The sequence below is a fragment of the Python bivittatus genome, unplaced genomic scaffold, assembly GCF_059951505.1.
Source record: "Python bivittatus isolate LINGU-HERP-01145 unplaced genomic scaffold, Pbiv_v1 ctg000690_np1212, whole genome shotgun sequence".
NCBI classification, from domain to species: Eukaryota; Metazoa; Chordata; class Lepidosauria; order Squamata; family Pythonidae; genus Python; species Python bivittatus.
Window position 1 is genome coordinate 15,168,371 of NW_028277096.1, and position 17,102 is coordinate 15,185,472.

Consider the following 17,102-nt stretch of genomic DNA (forward strand, 5'->3'; position numbering starts at 1 on the left):
GGGGACTCATGTCCAGGAATGGGAGAGAATATCTGAGGAAGCCAGAAAGGGTGGAAGAACTACACCAACTTATCCCCTGATAAAAGGGTGCTTTGTGAGTGGTGGTCCCCACAACCACCATTTTTTGAAGGTGACCATAACCCATTCTCAAAATTGCAAATGTGTCCACTACCTCAACAGGTTGTGATAACAGCCTCACTCGGCCTGTTGGTATGGCTGGTTTCAGACATGTCCAAGATGAAGCAGAGGGTGTAGAGCAGTGTTTTTCAAACCTGGCAACTTTAAGGTCTGTGGAGTTCAACTCCCAGAATTGAAGATGATGTTAAGAATTACTACTTAGTAGTAACATTAATCCTTGAGAATGATTTTGAACAGACAGCTTGTCAGATCCCGTTTTATGACCTTTGTTTGACATGTAGGCCAGATAGCTCTACAACCAGATAAAGGGTTTAGAACAAATTTCTGGAGAAGAACAGTCTGCCTCCTTAGGAACCAGTAAAGAACTTCCCATTCTTTCCTTATCACTTACAAACACATTTCCTCTGTGTGTACCCTACTAGCATCATGCAGATCTGTTTCTTTTGAAGATACATTTGCTATCTATAAGCCTTCCCACTTCACTCTGACCCTGTGCAGAGTCCAATGGCTCACTGATATTTACCAAGCTAAAATAGTCCTTAGATCCTCTTCTTCTCTTATCTGTTAGTTTTTCTAGGTGAGATTTCCACTATTAGGGGAAAGATGTGATGATGGTACCAGGTCAAGGAGGAAGGTGCAGAAATACGCAGAGATCTATTTGTCCAGCTGTTCCCAGTTTCTTTTTGAAGAAATAATATGAGGCAGCCATTCAAATTCACATCCCCTTCGTAATGACCCACAGTGAAATTAATACATTCCTGGGATCCATTTTTTTATCCATAAACCAAGACAAATTAGATCATTGGAACTTTCTGTCACCTTCTAATTAGAGCAGTGTTTCTCAGCCTTGGCAACTTTAAGCTGTGTGGACTTTAATTCTGAGAATTCCCCAGCCAGCATGCTGGGAGTTGAAATCCACACATCTTAGAGTTGCCAAATCTGAGAAATGCTGCCCTAAGGAGTCAGGGGGAGCTGGTCTTGGGATTAATGTGTCTTCTGCACCTCTCATTGTCCTGACAGCTTCTGGATACCTTCTCCAAGGTCATTTCTATGGCTCCCTACAGGATTGCAGAGTGTGGCAGTGAAAGCAGTAGAGTTAGGCCAAAGAGAACTGGATTCAAGCCTTCCTTTGGCCACAGAACTAAAGAGAGAATGGATGTCAGTTACAAGAGGGCAGATTCGGAGGGAATGTTAGAAACATTGGCAGCAGCAGTTCAACATTTCAACCGATTATCCAAAGAAGTTGGTTCTCATTCCCTGGATGGGTCCAAGCTGAGGATACAAAAGCCATCTATCAGGGTTGCTTGAATTTGGATTCCTTCACTGAGCAGGAGGGTGAACTTCTCAGACTCAATAGCCCTTCCCCACTGAGGATGACATTATTTGTCAGCCCTACAAGGTAGGCGGGCCAGGAAACTGACTCCACAGAATAATGAAAACTATATTTTGTTAAGATAAGCTATAGCAGTGTTTCTCAACCTTGGCAACTTTAAGCTGTGCGGACTTCAACTCCCAGAATTCTCCAGCCAGCATCCACACAGCTTAAAGTTGCCAAGGTTGAGAAACACTGAATTAGAGAGAAAACCAGCTGTGAGCTGCTTCAATCAGGTATGATAATAAGCCATCCTCTCCGCTCAGAAGAAACAGAGGATCCTGTCTTGCGGAAGAACATTTAATAACTAAAATGACATGCTCCAATTGTGTCCATTTGAGTGTGTTTCCTCCTCCCTCCGCTGGACTCCGAAGGCCATGAATTCCATAGCGTGGTCAGAAAACTGCTCAGCTGCATTAGTGCATTTTAACACCTTTCCAGCAATGGTGCATAAATTAGCCGCACATTTATTTCAGCTCAAAACAACTGTCATTACGGAAAGTAACTTGTTCTATTACAATCCCTTCCCATGACCACCCTCTGCAAAACATAGTTGGAATAACTGCAATAAAAGTGTCACACGTAAAGAAGAAAAGCATGTATATATATACATGCATACATATTTAACAAAGACTGTTATTAGTAGAGCCGAGCTCAGCTAACAAAAGGTTACTCCAGAAGGCACCCAATGGAGAGAGATGTCTGAAAGAACTGAACTGTTCCATATACTGTATATCAAAATATCCATAGATATGAACAGGAACATGTGGACTGATATTAGCCTGACCCATTTTGGCTGTTTTCCAGTCAAGCATTTCCTCCCAGATTCTTAGTTTAAAATAGCCAGAGAACAGGGGGCGGGGGGGGGGGGGGCTTAAATAGGCAGTGGGATTTTACTTTTCAATTTTATTTCAAAGGATCTCATTCTTTTCTCTTCTTTAAAAGTAAGCAGGACCACTTGCTCCTTGCAAGGTTGTCTGGTCACATGGTCATTCCAGGAAACTCCGCCAAGGCAGAGAGGCCTTGAGGAAGAAGCCTACACCCCATGAGTGTGTGAGGCATTTTCACTGTTCAAAGAAAGAAAATGGTGAGTTCCAGGCTAAGTTGAACATTTTAAAAATACTAGGTAGACTTTATTCTTGTTGGTTTTCTGAAAGTAAAATATCTGAACTACCCCAAGCATGGTCCATTGCCGAATTCAGTTGCATCTGAAATACAGACTTACTTATGGATGACATCAGAGGGCCAGCTAGTTCAGCACTGTATTTTGCACAGTAATTCCTCCAATATTTAGAGTCCTATCAGTGGAAAGGACATTAAAGGTCACCTTGTCCCAAGGCCCTACAAATGTGGGAAACTGACCATACAGGATAACCTTTAGGTGGCAATCCAATTGTCAGGCCTAGCCCAAGGAACTCCAAGAGACAATGCCAATTCAGTCCAGCTATGTTTATTAGCTACAACCTCTAGCAAGAATCTTCCCAGACTAAAACCCCAGTTCCCAAAGTCCTTCAGCCACAACAGTGTGAATTCCTCAGGGAGGTGCCAGTCTCATCCTCTTGTTCCTCCCACACGGTTCTGCTGAGCTAAGAAAATGTTTATCTCCCTGAGCTTGGCTTTCATCATTCCATTCCATCACATCAATCTCTGCTTAGACCATCAAGGAGAAGGTCAAAAGTAAGGCAAAAAAGTAAACTCTTTCTTTCCAGCTGGATGTTTCCATTCCTATTTATGGTCAAAAGTTGAGATCACTGGGTTTCTTATAAAACAAGCTTCCCAAGAAAAACATAATTTCTCTGTATTCCAAACTAGGCAGGTAGAATCTCTAACTTGCAGTTAATGTCTCAAATGTTGATTTCAACTTCCCTATCAGTTCAACAAGGGCAATTATTATTTTTTATTTTTTTATTTATATTTCAAATTTAGATACCACCCATCTCACAAAAAGTGACTCTGGTCGGTTCACAATAAAACAGCAATAAATATTAAAATACAATAAAAACAATATAAAATACAATAAAAATAGAATAGAATAGAATAGAATAGAATAGAATAGAATAGAATAGAATAGAATAGAATAGAATAGAATAGAATAGAAACCAAACACATACACAAATAATATATTCCAAGATGTTGATGGTCAGTAAGATGTTAATATATGGGAGTGTCCAATTGCATTATCCGTTGCATTTCTCCCCAGAGCTCCTAAATTGCAACTAACTTCATGTCCTCCCCAACTTTTTCTTCTCTTCTTCAGATCAAGCCATCTAAGCAGCAGTTAATCTTTCCACACCCCATCCCTGGCCTTCCTGGGGTAGGTCAGAACAGGGGTACCTTACTTAAGGTAGGAGATAGAAAGATATGGCCCTTAAACTGTCTTTTTCCTTCTGTAGTTCCCAGAGCCCACTCTGCCTGGGCCACGGAAAACCTGTCACAACCTTCAGATTAAAAATCTGCAGCCCCTTTGTCTGCTCTCTTAAGGATTATTTTAATATTTTAGATTTTAGAATAAGTTTCACATATTAAGATTGCTTTCTAATACCCCCAAAGGGTGAGGAAGTGGAATAGCTAAGTGGTGCCTGATGTGGGAAGATCAACTGTAATAAACGTGTGGACTGATTCCACCCAGTCTGGTCACTGGCTAGCTTTTGATACTATAAAAAGCTTCCTGTCTCAGTGGAACAAAAGAATAAATCTGTGATTTGGGGGCTTTGCCTACTGGCTTTGCTCCTAATAGCAGTTTGGCCCTTCCTTAAGTGTTGTTTTCTGGCATTGTCTTCTAGTTTGTCCTAATTGGTCTTAATGCTCCGATCGCAGCTGTTGATTTATTTCAGACTGTCACTGTTGGCTCAACTCAGAACCAAGGGTCCTTTGGTCTCTGGACTTTCCCCCTTGGGTATCCCCACTGAATATTTTTCAGTGGATTATTGTACCATGATGGTGAGTAAGCAAAGTTGGAAATCCCAGCACAGCAACCCATATGGTACGTACTGGGGAGAACTATAGGATCTTCTCTCAACATAAATTTGCCTATAGCATTAGACTGCACCCAAGTATTTCTGCAAAGACTTCAGAGACTTTGGGGCAGGGGCAGACGATCAGGAGATACCACCAGAACATTATCCATATCCCTCAAATTGATTGAGGGCAGAGGAATCCAGCCTGAGGTCTCCAGGTATGTTGGATTGTCTTTCCCACCAGAAGCAACGTCAGGGAAAGGTCCAAAAGGCCAAGATGGTCGCTGGGACTGAATATCAGCCCTACAAGGTGGACCATACTGAGAAACGAATGCCATACACGTCAGGGCTACTTTTATGGTAACAGCTATAGAAACAGAATCTTGCAAGCTTGAATGTGCTCCCCGCCCCCTTTATCTTTGTGTGAACTAGGGAGGGGCTGGTCTGAGATGTTTTCTCAAGTCACTTTCTTGGAATGGGCTGAAGCCCCTCTTATCTGACAATTGCCTTGGTATTATCTTCCTCCTTTCCTTCAAGGCCATTCCCCATGCCCTCTACACTGCATGATTGAAGCCCTGCCCCTTTTGAACATGTCACAACTCACATAAAAAGGGGTGGGGCTTCAATTGAATGGTTGCAGCTGCCATTTTGACTTTTGGGGACCCCTCTTCCTATGATCTATGGTCCCCTATGATCCTTTTGCCACTGATCATCCTGGCATGGGCATAAATTCAAAACAGCTATAGGGTACTCACTCTAAGCTTAAGGAATGAACCAATCTGATTCCTGTTTGGTTGGGAAGAAACCTATTCCCTGTCACTCTGGGAGAGTCAGAAATGGAAAAAATATATATTGGCCATTATTTTTATCATATTGATCCTTGTGGGATCCTCATCGAATGTCTCCCCATCCAATTCCAATTTAAAAAAAAAATATTTTTTTTTTAAATTTAAAATTTAAAAATTTAAAAATCCAATTTTTAGTAATGTTTTAAATTAAGGTTTTATGTATTTCTATATTTTATGTTTTTCATGTTTGTTGTGAATCGCCCAGAGTTCCCCCATTGGGGGGAGATGGGTGGCTGAAAAATTAAATAAATAAATTCCACAAATTCCACATTCCAGACCACGGCTAGGATGGTGTTGAACCCCTATGGGTTTTTGGGTTCTGTCACCGGTCAGCTGTATTCCTTTTCTCTGATATAAGTTATTTTTGTTTACATTTTTAAAAAAAATATAAATCATTATAAGCTGCCCAGAGTCACTGTGAAGTTGGACAGCCTTGAAATTGAAATAAATAAATAAATATCTACCATGGATGTTGCTGGCCATTCTGTTGTGCCTTTGTATCTCTGCTGGGTGATAAGAGTTTTCTGCTGTTTCATGCAGCCTTCAAAATTTGATAGTCTTTGTTGTGGTAGACTACAACTCCTATCAGATCCAGCCTGAGAAATGTTGGCTGAGTTCTGCTGTGCTCAAAGTAGGTTGCATGGCAATTGCTCAGGAAGCCAGCTCTTCCTGTTTGTCAAAAACCACAACTTCACTATCCTGGTCATCTTCTTTGACTCGCTCTATAACAGTGTTTCTCAACTTCAGCAACTTCAAGATGCATGGACTTCAACTCCCAGAAATCCCCAGCTAGCCATGCTGGCTGAGGAATTCTGGGAGTTGAAGTCCACACATCTTGAAGTTGTTGAGGTTGAGAAACACCACTCTATAAACTTCAGTTTGGATGATGTACCACCAGACAATATATTTTATAAAAATCCAGGGGTGCTTTTCCCTTTTCTCCATCTTTTAAGCCACACTTTTCTTGAACTTTTCATTATTATAATTGGAGGTGCTTTGCATTTTAATACTTTTCACATTTAAACTATATACATTTTTATATTGCCTCCAGAATCATCATGATGAGGAATGGACAACATTTTGATAATCCGGCAGGTGTTTTTCCAAAATGGGATTGGCAGAAGGCATCTCCTATATATTGTAGAGTTTCTGTTCTGTTCTGGTCCTTCAAACAGAAATTGCAATGACTTATTTTGCCTCTTTTTTAACAACATTGATGTATCACCCAAACATGTTTTGATGACTGGTCAATAAAAGCAGTGGGAAATGGCTGTCAAGGGAGGTCATTGGAGGCATGAGGGATCGATTTGTTTTTCCTTGTACTAAATGTCTAGATGGTGAGGTTCTAAATCTGCTAATATAGGAAGGACAAACAAACCAAAGGAGATTATGGGCTTACATAAAAAGAAATCTCTTCTGCCCTCAGGTTATGCTTTTTGTGTGTGTTTGGGTGCCTATGCCTTCAAGTTGGTTTATGACTTCTAGCAACTACTGGACTAGTCCCTGCAGTTTTCTTGGCAACATTTCAGAAGTGGTTTGCCATTGCCTGCTTCCTGGGGCTGAGAGAGAGGGACTGGCCCAAGGTCACTCACTTGGCTTTACACCTAAAGCAGGACTAGAACTCACAGTCCTCCGGTTTCTAACCCAATGCCTTTAACGACTACACCAAACTGGCTTTCACAAAGGTATGGTTACCAGGTGGAATTTATCTCCTGTGCCAAACTTAGAGAAGAACTAGTCAAAAACCTCTTTTGCATTTAGTTGCTGTCTGCTCCTATTTATTCTGATAAAACAGAAATTGAGTTCAACGTTTCTTTCCAAGAAGAAAAAGACGGTGAATTCATCATGGAAGGAAAGTCGTATCCTTGCACTTACTTAATGACAAGGTGGGCAAGGTTGTTTTTGTGATTGCCTTGTCTGTCATTGTGCAGTCTTCTTTCCAATGATTGACAGCTTCCTTGGCTTTCTATCCTTACCTTCAACCACAAGGGAAGACATCTAGAGAGATCTCTTCCCAGAGGCCTTAACCACATTGGGAAGTATCAGGAAACTATGACAGCTGTAGAGCAACAGAATGATGTGCCACAGAAGTGACACCCTCACCAGTAGCACCCTCACCGTGTCTGAGAATCAAGTAAGCTCAAAGACCTATCCCCAAGGGAAATTCTAAAGAAATTCTCAAGCATGCTGAGAATGAGGTAGAAAAACAGAAGCCCTCTTTGTGGGGGGAGGGGGAGGAGATTGGAGAAATTTCTGATTTGAGTTCCGCATTAATCAGGATGGCTAATTTGAGATTCTTCTGGTATCTTGAAGGAAAATGTGACCCGGTAGTAGGAATGATGAGTTAATTTTCTATCCTGAAGATGTTAAAATACTTCCTCAAATTGCAACTCTTCCCAATGAAGCTAAAGCTTTAGATTAAATACAGAAAGAGGCCATCCTCCCAGATGTTTTGGATTACCATTCCCTTAATCCATGACCTATCATGGCTATTTTAAAATCTCTGAAAAGGATCACCATGCACAGTCCCTCGGTCTATGTCAGCCTTGCTAGAGAATTCTGGGAATTGAAGTCCACACACCTTAAAGTTGCTGAGGTTGAGAAATGCTGGTCTGTGTGACAGCTGCAAAGGACTAAAGTTTCTATACATTTTTATAAGTACCAACAAGGTGGGACAATGTTAGTCCCACTAAGAATCACTAGAATGGGGTCAGTTCAGCTTCTCTATCCCCAGGATAAATAAAGCGGTTTCTGGAAATTTAAAAAAAAAAAACAAAACTGAAACTCAAACAGTGATGCATTTTCCATCATAATAGCCATGAGGAATGCCTCATTTAAAGCTTTCTTCTCTCCCTCCCTTCCCTCAAGAAGCCATGAGTCACCCAAACGTGGACAGAGTGGGTGTCAGGAAACAACAGAAAACTATACTTCCTGTCTTTCCCACCACTCCATGAATCTAGCATCATTTTGTTATGTAAGAGTTACAACTTAACTCTGATTAAAAAGAAAAAGATCTCCGAGAGGCACCAAACGTCTTCCCACTCCTCCTGGGTGAAAAGTATTTTGCACATGCTCAGCGGAACTCTCTACATTGGTATTTCTCAACCTTGGCCACTTTAAGAGGGGTGGACTTCAACTCCCAGAATTCCCCAGCCAGCATGCTGGCTGGGGAATTCTGGGAGTTGAAGTCCACCCCTCTTAAAGTGGTCAAGTTGAGAAACGCTGCTCTACATGATAACCATTTCATATGTTCTCTTGCTGAAGAGATCCTGGGAGTTAGACAATACCAAAGACACTTTTTAAAAAGTACTTCAGTTAAGAGCCGTGTGTGCACACAATAAGAGCACTCGTATTGCTTTTAGTGGTGCCATCAAGGATTTATTTATTTAAAAGATGTACATAGCCCCCCCTCTTGTAAAACACAACTCTAGGCAGCTCCCAACCAATCATAAAAACCACCCCAATACTAATAATTAAAAAAAAACAACTGAAGACCATAAAAACGAGGCGCCTAACCCACAATCTCTAGTTGATCAGGCAGTACAACCCCCAGGGTCCAACCTTAGGCTATCCCAGCGCCTGAGGGTGGGGTGGGAAGCCAACCCTTTACAGCCCTTGATTAGACTTATGTTCCATCTTTCCCCTCAGGAGTTCAAGGCAGATAACATGGGGAACACCCTTTATTTTATCCCCAACAACCCTGTGAGGTAGGTGCGGCTGGCTTATAGTCACCCGGGGAGCATCTGTGGCCCAGGGAAACTTGGGTCTCCCTTCTTGTTCTGGCCCTTCATCACTACCCCAACTGGCTCTGTGAAATCTAAAATAAAAGAAGGAATAGCGTATGAGGGGTGGTGGGATAACATTCATTCAAGGGTATATTTCACCCTGGATCTACCCGCCTTGTTGCCCAGATCACCGCTTCCTCTAGGACATATGGATTAGGTTACTATCGTCTTTATGAGTTTTCATGATTGTAAATGTTGGTTTTTTAGTTGTTTTTGGTTTCTGTTGTTAATTGCTGGAAATCTGTTGTGGGATTATAGCAGTAGTATACAAAATGACTAAATAAAAATAATACCTTCTACTTTCTAAAAATGGTGCCTATCCCTATTAGTTAATTTTTCTGAGGATAGGCATGGACCAACCAATATTGGCTGAAAGAAATCCTGCAGGCACTTTTCGGCCCATTGTTACAGGATGAATTTCAGGTAGGGTTGCGGAACTGAGAGCTGGTAAATTATATGCAGCGACAAGCCTTCAAAGCACACCAGTTCACATCACTGAAATACAACGGCAGAACTCAACAACTTGGTTTGCACTGAATGAAACCTCCTTCAAGTCAAGCCTAAAGCTGATGACTTCCTGAACATATCTATATAGTTTCCTTGGCAGAAATACTGAAGTGGTATGACATTGCCTTCCTTTCTTCCAGGATTTTTTTTTTTTTTTACTTTCTATTCTAGCCAACAGATCTAGGATCCCCTGGTGGTCTCCCATCCAAGCACTAAGCAAGCCTGACCCTGCTTAGCTTCCAATCCCAGTTTGCATTGTTCATGTGCTTCCACCTGCTGAGAAGGACACAAATTAGGTCTTGTAGTTCTTCCATGAGACATCAAGCATACATTTTCAACTGCCCTCTAGTGATGTTGCGGCATCACTGGACATGTCCCTCTCAAAAGCTGACATACCAATGAATGCATGAAATGCCCTGTGCCCAAATCATTGCCCACTCATGGTGCAATGTTGGCTGGAAGAAGGAAAATGGTTGGAAGGAGATGGAAGGATCAGCCTTGTGGATGCCTTCCCTGAACGTACGGCTTTCAAACCAGGCGGTGGTTAGAAGAAAGTGCAAGAGCAGAGCTAAATTAGCCCTCAAAGTCCATCTCAAAATTCTGCATGATTTGCTACACAGTTTTCAGTTGCTTTAGTTCTACCTTGACTGAACCTTTTTATGCACTTATTCATTTTGGTGCCTTCAAGTCAGTCTTGACCCTGGACAACTACAGGACAGGTCCCTGCAGTTTTCTAGGCAGGATTTTCAGAAGCGGACTGCCCTTGATTTCTTCCTAGGGTCACCCACTGGCTTTGTGTCGAAAGCAGGACCAGAACTCACAGCCTCCCACTTTCTAGCCTGGTGCCTTTAATCACCTGGCTCTCTTGACTGAACATTACTGATGCACCTATGGTGCTTTAGCAAAGGGCAAAGAAATCAAGGGTCCATCTTTCAAAGACAAGGTCTTTTTCTTCTGCAGGAAATCAAATTACAGTCGCGTCAAATTTGCTTTTGTCTCAAGGGGAGGAGCAGCATTTATCTTATTTTAATGTATTGTATGTACATCAGTAGCATAGAAGGGGAAAGATACAAATGAACGAAATTAGCAGAGAGTTGCAGAATCCAAATAGGAGACTGCTGTCTTTAAACCAGAAAGAAAGAAGAGTGGAAGAGAGGGCTGCTAATTCTCCAGGTTCTCCCTGTTCAGATGATCAGGTTTCTGATTTATTCCATTCATTACTGAATAAAACAATGAGTGCAGTTTTAGGTATTTGTGGGAAAAGTTGTGTCTCATTTTCTTCCACCATCTTGTAGGTGCCCAGTGAGTCCAACTGATGTACAACATTTAGACAGCCTCAGTCATAAACTGGAATTATTCTGCCTAGCCTGCTGCTCTCATCAAGCCTCAAACCATGCTACTATTTGGTAGTTTTTCTTGGGTTTTTTTTAAAAAAAAAACTTTGGGGGGGTTGTATTTTTTTCTACATTGAAACAAGAACACAGAAGAACAGCAGTGACCTATCTTCAAATAAAAATATTTCCCAAGGACCACGTTCCCTGGAGCATAATTTGTAGGGAGCTGGGAAGTCGATGGTGGGTGGAACCTAAGCAAAGATTGAGCTGGGTCTAGAGCCAAACGTTGATAAGAATAACAGATTTGGTCAGTTTTGGGAGCTTGGGGGTGTCCACACTGGGAGAGTCAAATTTAGCAAAACGGTGGACAGAATGTCACAATGCAAGCCCCGGCCCTTCCAATGTCCACATTCAAAAGGGGAGGGGCTTGCACTGCCTAGTTCTGTCCACCGTCTTGCTGATTTTGACCCTCCCAATGTGGACACCCTTGCTCTTCCCTCTCTTCCCTTTTTTGACCCTTTCTTTGGTGTGTCACTCATCATTCTCTTCATCCCACTTCTCCCCAGCCATCTAAAAGGAATTCTTCTTAGGCAGACACACTAAACATTTTAGTTATTGAATTTAAGAACATTGGCATAATCCGGATGAATTATATCTAAGACCATCCAGCCAAGTTTTCTCTTTCTTATAGCGGCCAGCCAGATCTCTTTGCATTGCTTACAAGGAGGATTCAAAAGCAATTGAACCTCCTCTGTTGCTTATGCCTGGTTCTCAAAGGTAGACTGTCTCTGAACACGAGTATTCTCTCCCAAATAGCCATGGAGAATTAAACTGAGCTCTGCACAATTATACCCCCGGTTTAGCTCTTTGAGCATCCTGATATTTATCCTTATAAACCAGAGACTTCCTAGAAGTCACTTAACAGGTCAACAGATGATATGAGCTTACCTGATTGTCACCCACTGGCAAATAACATTTGGTTAGGACCATGCTCCCTCTGACTCTTGACATCCTACATAAGAATGTGGGGCTTATTCCGAATCTATTCTGTGTCAGGTTGCATATCTCCAATTATTATTCTGTCCTATCTTTCTGCAAAGATAGATAGATAGATAGATAGATAGATAGATAGATAGATAGATAGATAGATAGATAGATAGATAGATAGATAGATAGAATCAAGAAAATCAGGTCACCTTTTTCTATGCAACTTCCCCAGATAAATACATCTTTGTACACAAAGTTTCCTAATATACACTCTGCATGTTGTACAGTTTCCTCAGATCTCTGTGTTTTTACTCATGCATCTATCATGACTCCCTCATGTGGCTTTTTCTTTTGGGGGGGATGTGTGGCTACATCTTTCTCTAATGCACATTGTTTTGTACAAAAGTTTTGAGGACATTCGGTAAATTTCCACCAGCCGTGCTATGACTCAGACTGCACTGGTGGATTGTATCTCTCTGTTCTAAAGGAAATAGGCAATTATTTCTTTTACATCCTTAATGTCCTAGAGTCTTTAAGAAGAATAGTCATTGATGGACCTATTTCCTATAAGGAAGCTTTGCTTCCAATTTGTCTTGGGCAACAACCTCTCCATCTGATGACCTACATGTCTCATTTGCACTCTTCTCCATGTTGCAAGGATCAGAAGCTGATTTTCACCTGCATGAGCTGGCAAGCATTTATGACTTAAAGGGCACCTAATAGATACAGAAGTGGCAAAGGGCAATCAGACCTTCTGTCTGGAGAATACACTGAGCAGAACAGTGAAAGGAAAGCAGATACAACAGTAGAGATGCAGAAAATTACAAGGATGCCCAAGGAGATGGTGGAAAGCAGTAAATAAACATGGCATTGTAGAGAAACTATCAAATTGAACCTGCACTGGTCATCAACAATACCATCAGCAACAATTTGAGATTGCTATTACTTAGCATGGCTCCTTCGTCAAAGTCAATGTTTAATGGGAAAAGATAAGTTTGGAGAAGGAAATGGAATTCTTGGAATTACTTTCAAGAACATCATTGTTACCCTGGAGAAATAAGGATAGAGATTGATTGAAATGGAAGGACAGAATTCCTTCCCTTCCTTCCAGCTCTCCTGGAGTGATCTAAAGTAGAACTGTATGATTCCTTTTGGCAATCTTGCAATGACCCATTGAGTCAATAGCAACATTTGCAAATTATGGGCTGAAAAATATAGTCCGGCACGAGATGAAGCCATACATCTCTATAGGAACAAACTTGAGCCTTAGTATATGAGTGTGTGCATGCGTGTGTGTGTGTGTTTGGCATCCTTATGAGCATATGTGTAAGTCTCTATTGTCTTTTACATAAAAATTTAAAAGGGGAAGGAAGGCTGCGAAAGAAGAATTCTTATAAAACTTGCAATATAAACTGAGTTTAAACAAAAACAAATAAGCCCTTCCTTTGGATCGCCCAGAACAGAATGAAAAGACTTCCCTGTGACCAATTCTGCAAGCCAATATGATTTTAAGAGATGGAGTAGTAAGTTTCTCTCCTAAAGAGCGAGCCCCTAGAAGAAGCTTTGCATAACTCTCATTTCAGAGAAACAGCTTTCTCCAGCATGAGAGAACACTGTTGCCAATGAATCTGGAAAGAGGCCTGATGGTTGAAAGCTTCCAAAATGCCCAAAGACCCTCTGAGCGATGGAGCCCTAAAAGCAATAGATGCTATTTATAAAGTCCTAGAAAATATAGCTGTGCCTTGAGAAGGGTGCTTAAAAGAAAGACCCAATTCTATGTGCAGTTATTCAAAACATGCCCAGATAACCATCGTTCTGTAACAGAGACAGACACAATTGGTCCTTCCAAAGGTCCTTTGGTGCCCTACATAGGAGAGATGAACCCTTAGCCACTAACCACAACCTTCATGAGACCGTCATGTTCTTCCCCCACATTGGAATCAGCACAGATGATTGTCATCCTTCCTTAGAGATGCTTACTTCTAGCATACATGCAATCCCTTATGGCTGAAAACTGTGGTGAAGAAGCCCCCGAAAAGTTCTCCAGTCCCGAGTCAGACAGTGAAGGATGGAAATGTGCAAAGGCTTTGCCATGTGCCAGGAAGAAGGGAAAGAAACACTCACCTTTTCAAACAATATTCCAAACTCCGATTCTGGAAGAGAGAAAGTCCCTGGCAAATCCCATGAAAGACAACCCCAAACTGTAATGCAGCGTTGAAAAGCAGATCTTCGGGTGCCCTTGACTAATCCTTCTTCTGCCAGCCCGATGTAAGTACACAGAAGCACTAATCCTCCCGCATCTCCGCTCTCACAGCTCTGCTTGGTCTCTAAACTCAGCATTTGAATACCTCCAGCTGTTTATATCAGTAACTAACCGAGCCTTAAGAGAGCAGACCCAGTTCTGCACATGCTCAGTGGGTACCAGCCTTTGTTTCTGCACAAGCTGGAGCTCTCCGGGGTCCTAAGTGACTCACTCGGCCACGGTTCGACATGACAATCCAGGATGCAAAATATCACCCGCGTCGCTTCAGGAGACCAGGGAAGAAAGCTGTGTTTTTAGCTTTTGTTTGCAAGGCGTACAGGCTGCAGGAAAAGGAATGGTGAGCCCGTGGGAGCAGCGTGGGGGGATTGATCTGATGACATGTAAACTGTGAATCCTTCCTCCGTTTTTTTGACCACATTTTCACCACTGTCGCTCTACATTTCTGGATGAATTCCTCCAAAGCAGTCCAAACAAACAATTGTAGAAGCTGTGCCAGTGTGCCCCTGGTCTGCTAAACCTCCAACTCAAATAAAGCAGAAAAAGCACATCGTCTAAACGTTTTATCGTTTCAAACCATTTAAGTGTGCAAATAAAAAACAGATGCTGAGTTAAATTCGAAAAGTTCCATTTGATCCATGAATTGACATTAAATTGAAAATGATTTCTTTATTTCCAGAAGAGGGGGGGATTCAAGATTTGTTGAAAGGTACTTTAACAGGTATGGAACCCAAGTTTCTCTAATGTGTAGGGAAGAAGAGGGATGTGTAGAGCAGAATGAAAAATTCAGCTCACCAGAATTTTTATACAGACAATTGGGATCTGCCAATGAAATTAAAAAAAAATAAAAAAGTGCCAAAATCTGCACTCTTCAGAAATCCCAACATAATGCCCAATTCAAATTATATACACAAAATATGTATATCCAAGAGAGAGATGGATGGATGGATGGATGGATGGATGGATGGATGGATGGATGGATGGATGATAGATAGACAGACGTGAATGCATAAATTAAAAGCAGGCACAAATGCAGTTTCCTATGGAAAAATGGAAAAAAGTGTGAATGCTATGAACATTTATGCAAAGATACATGCTAATATACAGTATATATGATTGTTTTTTTCTCCCGAATTGGTGAGCAGCAGGCAGGAACAGACATTGTGACGAACAAAATGAAGAATTCAAAGAAAATGAGCTGACGGTATTGTGTGTTGCGAAGGTGTGAAGGGTAATTACAGTTCCTCGTGTGATGAGAAAAAAGCACTCTTAATAAGCTCAGATGCTGGGTGAGCAACTGTATTGGTTTTACTTCCTCCCACATTCATAGTGTTTTCATCTCAAAATCATTCTGTCTTATTTATGAAGAAACCTGGAAATATCTGTACATTGCTTTTCAGGACAATAATAAATAAATAAACCCATTCAATTCTTATCCAACTGCATTAACTGAATAGAATAGCGACAGTTCTTTCCAGCAAGAAGAGGAGGGTATTTTAAAGATGAGAAGTAAGTGAGAAATGACGACCACAAATCTAATTCAGCCTTATAAGCGTGGTTGACTTGATCCCAGCATTCAGAGCTACATTTAAAAGCCCTTTCCAATGTCAGTCGCTGTGATCAGGTTAGATATATCACTTTCTCAGATCCTCAAAGTGATCCAGTTCACAGTGACATTTCAGTTAGAAAAATCAGATTACTTTATTTGGGCGCTTCAAATGGATGTGGACATTCAATGTGACTCATCTCTATATTCTGGAGAAAAGGGGGCTGTGGAACATGTGCTCATATGTACCAAAGCCCCTTTTAATCATCTTGGATCAAAGTTACACAGCACCATTAATGTTATGCTAACATCTAGGACATGCTTTGAAGAAATGCTGAGATGGAAGCTTCATCAATTCAGAGTGTTCCTTTGAAACTCAGCATAGTTGCACTGATCATGTTCTATATTCCTGGAGTTTCTTGTGCAGCAAGTACAGAAAATATTAAATGGCCTACATCTTTCAAGATCACCACATTTTTGAGATTTCAGCTCAAAAGATCTTTTATGTAATTTTAAGAGATTTCAGAACTCATCTGACACAGGAACCCTAAATATTCAAAGCCTTCTGTCCATATTGCTTTCTTCCCTATTTCATTTTTAACATTGTTTTTTACATCTTCTTGTCTAATATTAGTTCTTTCAAAAAAATAAGTGACCAAACACACATTCCTCAGTCAGGATTGTCTTTCCACCCTGAATAACCTCCAGATGAATGTGGACTTCCTCTTCCAGAACTCCCAATTGCTGAGAATTCTGGGAATTGAAGTCCACAAATGTTGGGGGTCATTTGAGTTGGGGAAGGGTAAGTGAGAACATTGGAGAGTTTGGAGAAAATCTTATTTGGACAACAATGAACTGATCTACTTTATACCTTCTAAACAAATTCCTGAACTACTGCAAGTATGGTATATATAATTTTCCTACAACTGTCACACCATTCTGAATTTTGTGGTGTAGTTTTTCAATCAGGGAATACGTTCAATGATACACTAGAGAAAATTGCATTTGAAAGGTCAAGTATCAGATGAAATATTTTGCAAAAACATGTATAGTAGGAAAAACTATATATAAAATATGCATATGAGGAAATGTGTACTGAAAAAGCCTGTATGAAGGGGACTGCAGACAAAAGGGCATAAAAGATTCATGACAACATTTAATCAAAATATGCTCAAATGGATGCAAAAAAGGCATGAAACAAATGTAGGCTTTAAAAGGAAAACTCATCAAAAGCCAAATACTTGTTTCCATTCTTAGTAAGATACATAGTTCTACCAGTTGTAGGGTTACCTAGATGCCTTGAGAAGAGAAAACCAAGGAAGAGATATCATAGCATTCCTCAAGAGAACTTAAGAGCTGTCAGCCAGA

General features: G+C 41.0%; 1 protein-coding gene across 1 annotated transcript in view; it reads right to left on the bottom strand.

Moving 5' to 3' along the window:
- WSCD1 (WSC domain sialate O sulfotransferase 1) overlaps positions 1-14,259 on the bottom strand; it is a 54,090-nt gene extending 39,831 nt beyond the window's left edge. Inside the window, exon 1 of the mRNA XM_007426936.3 lies at positions 14,053-14,259. The gene's annotated coding sequence lies outside the window, so the exon portion shown is untranslated. The remainder of the gene's footprint in view (positions 1-14,052) is intronic.
- Between the last annotated feature and the right edge of the window lie 2,843 nt (positions 14,260-17,102).